Source organism: Pelophylax lessonae (genome assembly GCF_965119305.1).
Source record: "Pelophylax lessonae genome assembly, chromosome: 3".
Classification (NCBI taxonomy): Eukaryota; Metazoa; Chordata; class Amphibia; order Anura; family Ranidae; genus Pelophylax; species Pelophylax lessonae.
Window position 1 is genome coordinate 44048885 of NC_138770.1, and position 12314 is coordinate 44061198.

General features: G+C 46.9%; 1 protein-coding gene across 1 annotated transcript in view; it reads right to left on the reverse strand.

Annotated features, from left to right (window-relative positions):
* The window catches only part of CGREF1 (cell growth regulator with EF-hand domain 1), a 33195-nt gene extending 31419 nt beyond the window's left edge, over nt 1–1776 (reverse strand). Inside the window, exon 1 of the mRNA XM_082252575.1 lies at nt 1671–1776. The gene's annotated coding sequence lies outside the window, so the exon portion shown is untranslated. The remainder of the gene's footprint in view (nt 1–1670) is intronic.
* Nucleotides 1777–12314: the final 10538 nt, after the last annotated feature.

Genomic DNA, 12314 nt, shown 5'->3' on the forward strand with positions numbered 1-12314 from the left:
GATGTTGGGGTGTAGAGCTCTATGTGTAGGGTATGTGGGTTCGGTATGACATCCTGGGGTCAGGTGGTTGGTGATGTTGAGGTGTAGAGCTCTATGTGTAGGGTATATTGGTTCGGTATGACATCCTGGGGTCAGGTGGTCGGTGATGTTGGGGTGTAGAGCTCTATGTGTAGGGTGTATGGGTTTGGTATGACGTCCCGGGGTCATGTGGTCGGTGATGTTGGGGTGTAGAGCTCTATGTGTAGGGTGTATGGGTTCGGTATGACGTCCCAGGGTCAGGTGGTCTGTGATGTTGGGGTTTAGATGTAGGGCTCTATGTGTAGGGTATGTGGGTTCGGTATGACATCCCGGGGTCATGTGGTCGGTGATGTTGGGGTGTAGAGCTCTATGTGTACGGTATATGGGTTCGGTATGACATCCTGGGGTCAGGTGGTTGGTGATGTTGGGGTGTAGAGCTCTATGTGTAGGGTATATTGGTTCGGTATGACATCCTGGGGTCAGGTGGTCGGTAATGTTGGGGTGTAGAGCTCTATGTGTAGGGTAAATGGATTCGGTATGACGTCCCAGGGTCAGGTGGTCGGAGATGTTGGGGTGTAAAGCTCTATGTGTAGGGTATATGGGTTCGGTATGACGTCCAGGGTCAGGTGGTTGGTGCAGTAAGGGTGTAGAACTCTATCTGTAGGGTATATAGGTTCGGTATGACGTTTTGCGGTCAAGTGGTCAGTGATGCTAGGGTGTAGAGCTCTATGTGTACGGTATATGGGTTCCGTATGATGTCCCAGGGTTCGGTGGTCGGTGATGTTGGGGTGTAGAACTCTATGTATAGGGTGTATGGGTTCGGTATGACGTCCCGGGGTCAGGTGGTCGGTGATGTTGGGGTGTAGAGCTCTATGTGTAGGGTAAATGGGTTCGGTATGACATCCTGGGGTCAGGTGGTCAGTGATGTTGGGGTGTAGAACTCTATGTGTAGGGTATATGGGTTCGGGATGACGTGACTCGTCAGGTGGTAGGTGATGTTGGGGTGTAAAGCTCTATGTGTAGTGTATATGGGTTCGGTATGACGTCCCGGGGTCAGGTGTTCCATGATGTTGGGGTGTAGAGCTCTATGTGTAGGGTATATGGGTTCCGTATGATGTCCCGGGGTCCGGTGGTCGGTGATGTTGGGGTGTAGAGCTCTATGTGTAGGGTGTATGGGTTCAGTATGACATCCCGGGGTCAGGTGGTTGGTGATGTTGGGGTGTAGAGCTCTATGTTTAGGGTAAATGGATTCGGTATGACGTCCCGGGGTCCGGTGGTTGGTGATGTTGGGGTGTAGAGCTCTATGTTTAGGGTAAATGGATTTGGTATGACGTCCCGGGGTCCGGTGGTTGGTGATGTTGGGGTGTAGAGCTCTATTTGTAGGGTAAATGGATTCGGTATGACGTCCCGGGGTCAGGTGGTTGGTGATGTTGGGGTGTAGAGCTCTATGTGTAGGGTATATGGGTTCGGTATGACGTCCCGGGGTCCGGCGGTTGGTGATGTTGGGGTGTAGAGCTCTATGTGTAGGGTAAATGGATTCGGTATGACGTCCCGTGGTCAGGTGGTCGCAGTCATATTGCAGTGATAAGGACATTGCACTCAGGATTATCCTGCAGGCAGGAATGGAAGAATTCTGCAGTCGTGGCGCTCACCTTCTGTGTCTGCAGCTCCGTCATCTGCTGTGTGCTGTGTCACATTCTCCTTCTGCAGTACACAGCACTGCCCTCCCTACCACATCATCACCGTCCTCTGTAACCCCTTCACTACCAGAGACTGCACCTCCTCCTCACCACCATCATCATCACCGTCCTCTGTAACCCCTTCACTACCAGAGACTGCACCTCCTCCTCACCACCCTCATCATCATCATCACCGTCCTCTGTAACCCCTTCACTACCAGAGACTGCACCTCCTCCTCACCACCGCCACCATCATCATCATCACCGTCCTCTGTAACCCCTTCACTGCCAGAGACTGCACCTCCTCCTCACCACCCTAATCATCATCACCGTCCTCTGTAACCCCTTCACTACCAGAGACTGCACCTCCTCCTCACCACCGCCACCATCATCATCATCACCGTCCTCTGTAACCCCTTCACTGCCAGAGACTGCACCTCCTCACCACCACCATCATCATCATCACCGTCCTCTGTAACCCCTTCACTGCCAGAGACTGCACCTCCTCACCACCACCATCATCATCATCACCGTCCTCTGTAACCCCTTCACTGCCAGAGACTGCACCTCCTCCTCACCACCATCATCATCATCATCATCACCACCGTCCTCTGTAACCCCTTCACTACCAGAGACTGCACCTCCTCCTCACCACCACCATCATCATCACCGTCCTCTGTAACCCCTTCACTACCAGAGACTGCACCTCCTCCTCACCACCATCATCATCATCATCACCGTCCTCTGTAACCCCTTCACTACCAGAGACTGCACCTCCTCACCACCACCGCCACCATCATCATCACCGTCCTCTGTAACCCCTTCACTGCCAGAGACTGCACCTCCTCCTCACCACCACCATCATCATCATCATCACCACCGTCCTCTGTAACCCCTTCACTGCCAGAGATTGCACCTCCTCACCACCACCATCATCATCATCATCACCGTCCTCTGTAACCCCTTCACTACCAGAGACTGCACCTCCTCACCACCACCACCATCATCATCATCATCATCACCGTCCTCTGTAACCCCTTCACTGCCAGAATCGGCACCTCCTCACCACCGCCACCATCATCATCATCATCACCGTCCTCTGTAACCCCTTCACTGCCAGAGACTGCACCTCCTCACCACCGCCACCATCATCATCATCACCGTCCTCTGTAACCCCTTCACTGCCAGAGACTGCACCTCCTCACCACCATCATCATCATCACCGTCCTCTGTAACCCCTTCACTGCCAGAGACTGCACCTCCTCACCACCATCATCATCATCATCATCACCGTCCTCTGTAACCCCTTCACTGCCAGACACTGCACCTCCTCACCACCACCTCCAACATCATCATCCTCTGTAACCCCTTCATAGCCAGACACTGTCCCTCCACATCACCATCATCATCACCACCACCACCACCGTCCTCTGTAACCCCTTCACTGCCATACACTGCACCCTCCTCCTACTCATCCTGTGTAACCCCTTAATTGCCAGATACTGCACTTCCTCACTATCATCATCTTCTGTAACCCCTTTACTGCCAGACACTGCACCCTTCTCCACAGCACACCTTGATGAGATGATACTACAGATATTTTTCTTCATTCAGTGATCAGTATTAGACAATTGTTCACAATTTAACATTAGGGTAGATGGATCCAGAGATGGAAGGAATTAAGAAAACTCTCTGACCAGAGATTGTAGGTTGGTGTCTTCATCTCCCAGGAGGGGGGGGGGGGGGGGGAGCCATTAAACCTTTGAATTTTTTGCACACATGCTTAAAAAAATAATTGTACGCCTAAAGATTGGATAAAGCCCCCAAAATATTATATATTTTCTGAAAACAGACACCCTAGTGTAAAATGGTGGTAGTTCCAAATTTTTTTTTTTTTTTTTTTTTTACAAAAGAATGTTATTAAGGTTCAGTTTAACAAATTAGTCCAAGAGATGATATAGCGTAAGTGAAAATCCCGACAAAGGGATGCATCAAAACTGTTACAGAATTTCCAATTTTGGTATAATGTAAAAAAAGAAAGCTAAAGTCCGTAAGTCCCTAAAGGAAAAAGCTTACAATTCCAGATTGTAGTATACGGTGGACTAAAACAAAGACACCCAAGCAGGATATACCAAGAAAGAATACAAAGCAATTAAACTCATAGGCAGTGGTTGTCTATATAGATGGGTATACAATATACCAAGAAGAAGATGCGGTCACTGTAACCATCCGCGCCAAAAACACGCCCAGCGGTTTGGTGGGCAATTAAGCAGCTCCGGAAGGTTTTACCCCCTTAATGACCAGGCAAGCAGGCAATTTTGCGATTTGGCACTGCGTTACTTTAACTAACAATTGCGCGGTAGTGCGACGCCATATCCAAATAGAACTGATGTCCTTTTCTTTCCCACAAATAGAGCTTTATTTTGGTGGTATTTGATCACCTTTACGGTTTTTAGATTTTGCGCTATAAACAAAAAAAGAGCGACAATTTTGAAAAAAAAATTCAATATTTTTTACTTTCTGCTATAAAACATTCCCAATAAACACAATTAAAAAAATCTAATTTTTTTTATCAGCTTAGGCCAATTTGTGTTCTGCTACATATTTTTGGTAAAAAAAAATCCCAAAAAGCGTATTTTATTTGGTTTACGCAAAAGTTATAGCATTTAAAAACTATGAGATAGATTTTTGGACTTTTTTCTTTTTGTTTTGTTTTTATTAGTAATGGCGGCGATCGGTGAGTTTTAGCGGGACTGCGACATTGCGGCAGACAAATCTGACACTTAAGCGGGGTACACACTAGTAGAAAATCTGTGGAATATTCCAGTCCGAGGTAAAATCGTACGATTTTCGGCTAGTGTGTACACAACTTTCAACAGCCGATGCCGACATTTTCACCCAAAAAAAAACCGAGGGACAAACATCAAAATTTTTTTCGTCCTTTACCAGACGACCAATTTTCGTTTAATGTGTATGCAGTACGTCCGGGAAAAATTGGATACGAAAGACCGCGCATGATCTGAATTTGCTGACGACCCGGAAGTCTAGGAACAAATGTCCCAAAAAAAAATAAAAAAATCGTACGAGAAATTTCGTGAACATTTATGCACTGTCAACTAAAAACGGTTATGAACGCTGAGCCTGAGAGATATTTTGTCCAATTTCCATCAAGTGTGTACAGGCCTTAAGTGACACTTTTAATATGCACCGTTACTGTATAAATGACACTGGCAGGGAAGGGGTTAATACTGGGGTCGATCAAGGGGTTAACCACTTAAGCCTCGGAGGATTTGGCTGCTCAAAGACCAGGGCCTATTTTGCGATTCGGCACTGCGTGACTTTAACGGAAAAATTGCGCGGTCGTGCGACGCTGTACCCAAATGAAATTGACGTCCTTTTTTCCCATAAACAGAGCTTTCTTTTGGTGGTATTTGATCACCTGTGCGATTTTTACTTTTTGCGCTATAAACAGAAAAAGAGCAACAATTTTGAAAAAATAACAATATTTTTCACATTTTTTTATATGAAATTCTCCCCCCAAAAAAATGTAAAAATCAAAATTTTTTGACATTTTAGGCCAATTTGTTTTCTGCTACATATTTTTGGTGAAAAAAAATCGCAATAAGCGATTGGTTTGCGCAAAAGTTATTGCGTTTACTAACTAAGGGAAAGATTTTTGTCATTTTTATTGGATTTTTTTTAACTAGTAATGGCCACGATCTGCGTTTTTTTTTTTTGCAGGACTGCGACATTGCGGGGAACAGATCGGACCCTTGACTGACATTTTTTACACTTTTGGGGGTGCCAGTGACATTTCTACAGTAATCAGTGCTATACATATGCACTGTTACTGTAAAAATGACACTGGCAGGGAAGGGGTTAACTTTATTGGTGATCAAGGGGTTAAATGTATCCCTAGGGGTGTGTTTCTAACTGTGGGGGGGGGGGCATGGCTAGTGATGTAACCACAGAGACATACGATCCTACATAGCAGGATCGTATGATCTCTGCAGTTACATCAGGGAGAATGACAGACGGCTTTGCTTACATCAGCCGCCTGCCTTTCTCCCTCTCCAGCGGGAGATCGCGAGTGGCCGGCGGACATCGGAGCCGCCGGTCAATCGCGTGGGGATGTTACTGAACGAGCGGGGGCGGGAGCGCGCCTCCGGCGGCGCACGCTCGCCCCCTCGAGGCTCGTGGGTTGAGCGACGTAGTACACATATTGTTTACATAGGCAGGCGGCGCTCCTGTCAGTTTCCCCGAAGATCGCAGGAGGCCGGCGCCGATCGATACCGCTCCTCCCGCGGTCTGGCTCCCGCTATGTCTAATCACACCCGGAGCGCGGCACATGATCACATACATGTACGTGATTATGCGCAGCCAAGCCGCCCTGCCGCAGTAAATCTGCGTGGGGCGGTCGGGCAAGTGGTTAAAGAAGAAGAACTAGACCGAAAGCTGAGAATTAGAAGGGAAAGGAAAAGGAAAGAAGCAAAGAAGAGAAGATGAAGGGAAGGAGTCCTGCGGGGTTAACTATGGGGAATCACTTAAATCGAGAGAAGTTTATTATCGAATCTGAGGAATTTATCATGAGTGTCCGTTACCAAATCCGTCAGTTTCTCATTTACTACGATATCATTCATATGGTTATTAACTGAATCACAGCTACATGGGCTTTCCAAGCCTTGGCTAAAGTCAACTTAGTTGCAGTAAAAAGATGCAAAGCCAATTGGCGTTCTGGACGTAGGAATTCTGCCATTGGTTTACAAAGAAGGGCCTCGTAAGGGTCCCTTCTAATATTAGTGTAGCAATATTGGGTCTGCCATTGTTACCGGAAACTCTTCCAACACATTTAAGTGGAAAACCCAGGTGTGAGAACTGAGACAATGACCATTCCGACATCTTTGGTTTGTTTTGTTTATTTTATATTGGGGATAGGAGAAGGGAATGAGTGGGATACTCCTCTGGCTCAACTAGGTTTAACTGGGACACTGTACAGAAAAATGCCCGTTGGCCCTGTCCCGACACCGGCTGAATGCCTACCAACGCTTCCTTGCGCTTGAAAATACCGTTATACTGAACTTGAGCTAGAACTTCGATTTTAACTCCTTGGTTAACTCAGAAGATTCAGGACTGTAATGACCCTTGACTCTTGACACTCTGTCTAGCTCAAAAGTCCTGTGTATGACTCCCTCCAGCCCTTCACTGACTGAGGTAGCTCCTTGTAACTGCTTGTAATGCTGCAACTCTTAACACTGTACACTTGACTCTTCAGGGCCCAACCACTGGAGCCCCCTCTACACTTCCAGGGTCCTTTTACTAGGCAACCCCCTTTACACTTCAGGGTCCTTTCACTAGACAACCCCCTTTACACTTCAGGGTCCTTTCACTAGGCAACCCCCTTTACACTTGCAGGCTCTAGGATTCCTGGGACCATCTCCGGAGTGGTCCTCTCTACACTAGGCAGACCCCAGGGGCAGTTCACAGTATTTACCACCTTGGAAGGCTTTCCTGGAACTGAACCCCTCTTTCTCCAATGGTCCTTGGCACACCAGATCCTCTCTGCAGTTCAGCTCTCCCTTCTGGATACTCAGGCAGCCACCCAAGACACCCAATCCTTCTAACAGGAGGGGAGACAGCCGTGCTCTCCCTCCTGGGACTCTGCTTCCCGCCAAACACGCTGCGTCATGCGCTCCCCTCAAACTTATACCCACTCCCAGAATCCTCTGCGGCAGAATCTGCCTTCTGGGGTAGATACAAGCCCGAATGGGCCACTGTTTGGATTTCCTCCACTGCCCAATGAGAATCCTCTCACAGAGCCAGTGGGGAGACTCCCCTCTCAGTAACCACACCTGGGAGATATGACAGCCCAGCTGAAATCATGACCCTGCTGTTAGGCAGCCAAGGCCCATTATACTTTTATGTAGCACCTACCTGTAGGGTGCTACATCAGTATGAAATATATTACAAAGAAGGGTGTAAACTCTGACCCATAGTCTGTATACCTTAGGACATGACCACCAAATATCTATGTAGCACTGCCCCCTTGAGGACTGCTGGATTGTTCACCTTGGGATCCCCCCTGGGTTACCCATAGCAATTGCAGCATGCACAATTTAACTCTTCACTTGGCTCAGTCAATGAACAGTCTAGGGCAGTGATGGCAAACCTTGGCACTCCAGATGTTTTGGAACTACCTTTCCCATGATGCTCATGCACTCTTCAGTTTGAGTATCATGGGAAATGACATCACTGGTCTAGGGGATGTAGTTGTCTTAGTGGTTTTATTTAAATTAGGGATGGGAGAAGGGAAGAGTGGTATACTCCAACTTGAACTATTCACAGTAGACGAGGACCTCTGTCTGAAGATGTAGCCAGGCTGCTGATTCACCTTGCCACTAGATGAATCTAGTATTAAGTCTCTATGTAGATGACTTGCTAGGATGAATTATCTTTGGGATACACACCTAGTACCCCATTTCACTCCACCTGCTGACACCCATCCTCTGACTATCCTAAGCCAGGGTGGCCCCCCTCAGGTCAGGCCCCTAGACACGATCCCCTGTACTCACGATACTGTTTTTCGAGGGTCTCCAATGTCTCTATCCCTTCAGTCAGCTCTCATGGACCTCTGGGTTCAGCTCCATCCTTCTGGTCCCCAGGCCGACCACCTGTGACCGCGTGCCAGTGCTACAGAAGAGGAGGCAGAGGCCACCCTCCCTCCGGGACTCTGCTCACCAGCCAAAGACCCCGCAGCACATAAGCTTCTGGCTTTTATACCACACCCCACACCTCCACAATCAGTCTGTGCCAATCACTGGGGCTGTATCAAAGCCTGTGTACCCATTGGTCAGATTTCCTCCACTGTCCAATATGCCTCCCTATTTGACCAGTATGAAACACTCCCTAGACCAGAGGAATCACACACTGAGCACTATGAGCAGACCTCACTCACAGATCCTGCTCTCTGGTAGGCAGAACGCAATATAGATTTCCCTGCTGATCCTCTGATAGGCAGATAGAGCCAAAACTATACTCTCTCTATCTAGCACCTACCTAGGAGGGTGCTACATGTACCATAGTTCCCTCCTGAGAACATCCCTGGAAGCAAACCAGACAATAAGATAGAATAAATCTGGCCAACCTAGCTGGCATATAGTACCATCTACAGTCAGGTCCATAAATATTGGGACATCGACACAATTCTAATCTTTTTGGCTCTTAAATGAAACAAACAAGATGTGCTTCAACTGCAGACTTTCAGCTTTAATTTGAGGGTATTTACTAGAGGTCGACGATTATCGGCAACACCGATATATCGGGGGCCGATATGCAATTTACCCGATATTTTGGAATCGGCCCCTGAGGTTACCGATATTGACGATATTTAGGGAAAGTGCTGTACCGGAGTGATGCCTGCAGCTAGAGGCATCACCCCGGTACCGGCGTCCATAGCTGACTATCAGCTGACTTGTAATGACAATCGATGCAGCTCAGAAGCTGCTAGGCTGTCATTACAAGGAGCGGGAGGGGACGTCCCCCCTCCCGCCGCCTTCCGCGGCTCATCCGGTTCTCCTGTCCCACCGGGAGACCCAGGCATCCTACTGCCACCGCCGCCGCCGCCGAAGAGAAGGTCCAGTGTAGCATTAAGATGTGTCCTCGTAAAAGCTGGTATCCCTGCCGCAAGTGCGCATGCGCCGGTCTCCATGTAAAAAACCCGGAAGTGATGTCATAAGATCACGTCCGGGCACTCGGCGCCGAATTAAAAAAACTGATAGCATTCAAAACAGCCAAACTTGACGTTTTAAAATAAAAACCAAAAAGTGCAGCGCTGAAATCAGTATACAATTATATAGCTGAAAAGCTCATATAAAGAAAACAAAAAAGGAGAGGGGATAATGTCCAAATGAATAGTCCCAATATTAAGTGCAGAGATGTGAATCCACGTGCAAAATAACTTTCTTCCAGTGACACCAGGGAAAAGTGTAGGAAGGGGACACCCTTGTGCTCAGGTATAACAAGCAGCTTACCGAAATTCTGTGGCTGCTCAGTTAATGAGACAGCCTCTCCCAGCTAGTAGTAAACCAGTAGGTCAACCGATATCAAGCTCAGGTGCTTCGAAAGACTCCAAAAGCCGAAAGCCGTTTCCGGTGTGTTGTTAAACCGATCACATTAATATGTGGCACACTTGGAACTTCTCATATACTCCATTGAACGTAAAGCCATATGTAGAAAGAAACAGAGGCCCATAGCGTAATCCCGTAAACCAATAGGTAAATTTATTAAAAAAACTACTTACAATTTAAAAGACAAAAACAGGCATGTAGTATGTGCCGGTCATGGATCTAACCGTCTCCAGATCAGCATATGGATAAACGGCCGGCTTCGTTGGGGGGCGTGTGGACGTTTATGTCTGGGATCGCCAACGTTTCGTCATAAGAAAGACTTCTTCTGGGCGTTTTGAATGCTTTTCAGTGCCGAGGAGGGGTTTGGGGTCTTTTAGAGTACCTGAAGAAAAAGAAAAAAAAATACCGCTATCCAATGACCAAAATATCGGTATAGGCATTAAAAAAACGATATTGGTCGATCACTAGTATTTACATCCAAATCAGGTGAAAGGTGTAGGAATTAAAACAGTTTGTATATGTGCCTCCCACTTTTTAAGGGCCCAAAGTAATGGGACAATTGGCTGCTCAGCTGTTCCATGGCCAGGTGTGTGTTATTTCCTCATTATCCCATTTACAAGGTATCTGCTCCAAAGGTCCAGAGTTCATTTCAAGTGTGCTATTTGCATTTGGAATCTGTTGCTGTCAACTCTCAATATGAGATCCAAAGAGCTGTCACCATCAGTGAAGCAAGCCATCAATAGGCTGAAAAAACAAAACAAACCCATCAGAGAGATAGGAAAAACATTAGGTGTGGCCAAATTAACTGTTTGGAACATCCTTAAAAAGAAAGAACGCACCGGTGAGCTCAGCAACACCAAAAGACCCGGAAGACCTCGGAAAACAACTGTGGTGGATGACTGAAGAATTCTTTCCCTGGTGAAGAAAACACCCCTCACAACAGTTGGCCAGATGAAGAACACCCTCTAGGAGGTAGGTGTATGTGTGTCAAAGTCAACAATCAAGACTTCACCAGAGTGAATACAGAGGGTTCACCACAAGATGTAAACCATTGGTGAGCCTCAAAAACAGGAAGGCCAGATTAGAGTTTGCCAAACAACATCTAAAAAAGCCTTCACAGTTCTGGAACAACATCCTACGGACAGATGAGACCAAGATCAACTTGTACCAGAGTGATGGGAAGAGAAGAGTATGGAGAAGGAAAGGAACTGCTCATGATCCAAAGCATACCACCTCATCAGTGAAGCATGGCGGTGGTAGTGTCATGGCGTGGGCATGTATGGCTGCCAATGGAACTGGTTCTCTTGTATTTATTGATGTGACTGCTGACAAAAGCAGCAGGATGAATTCTGAAGTGTTTCGGGCAATATTATCTGCTTATATTCAGCCAAATGCTTCAGAACTCATTGGACGCGCTTCACAGTGCAGATGAACAATGACCCGAAGCATACTGCGAAAGCAACCAAAGAGTTTTTTAAGGGAAAGAAGTGGAATGTTATGCAATGTCCAAGTCAATCACCTGACCTGAATCCGATTGAGCATGCATTTCACTTGCTGAAGACAAAACTGAAGGGAAAATGCCCCAAGAACAAGCAGGAACTGAAGACAGTTGCAGTAGAGGCCTGGCAGAGCATCACCAGGGATGAAACCCAGCGTCTGGTGATGTCTATGCATTCCAGACTTCAGGCTGTAATTGACTGCAAAGGATTTGCAACCAAGTATTAAAAATGAAAGTTTGAATTATGATTGTTAATCTGTCCCATTACTTTTGGTCCCTTAAAAAGTGGGAGGTACATATACAAACTGTTGTAATTCCTACACTGTTCACCTGATTTGGATGTAAATACCCTCAAATTAAAGCTGAAAGTCTGCAGTTAAAGCACATCTTGTTTGTTTCATTTCAAATCCATTGTGGTGGTGTATAGAGCCAAAAAGATTAGAATTGTGTCAATGTCCCAATATTTATGGACCTGACTGTATATAGTACTTTGTAGGCGTTCTCTAATATAAGAACATTTTTAGAACTTTTTGAAAGGGCTATGGTCACGGTCTGCCAGTCTTCTGGATCTAGCTGTCTCCCCAAATCAATTGTAGGTGATAAGGCCACACTGGGGGTTTCCTGAAGGAGATAATTGAGGGATAAAGTAACGATATCAAACCCAGGGGAATGGGGTCAGGCTCTGCAAAAGCTCTCGAAAGGGGTTAACCTGTACGGAGTAGGTCGGGATTGTTGAAGAAAATGCTTGAGTTGTAGGCAGAGGCATAACTAGAACCTTCAAGACTGGGGCTCTTCCCACTGATCCTGGGGCCCTTTACTCTCATTGCGGGGCCCTTTATTATGGACCCTTTCACAAGTTCTGCAGTGGGCCCCCTTCCTGCCATCTTGGGGCCTCCCCACGGTGGTGAAATGCCAGAGCCCTGGTCGCAAGTGTGACCTTTGCGATCCTGGAAGTTCACCCACTGGTGTGAGTAGTTTTTATTTTTTGCTATTTTA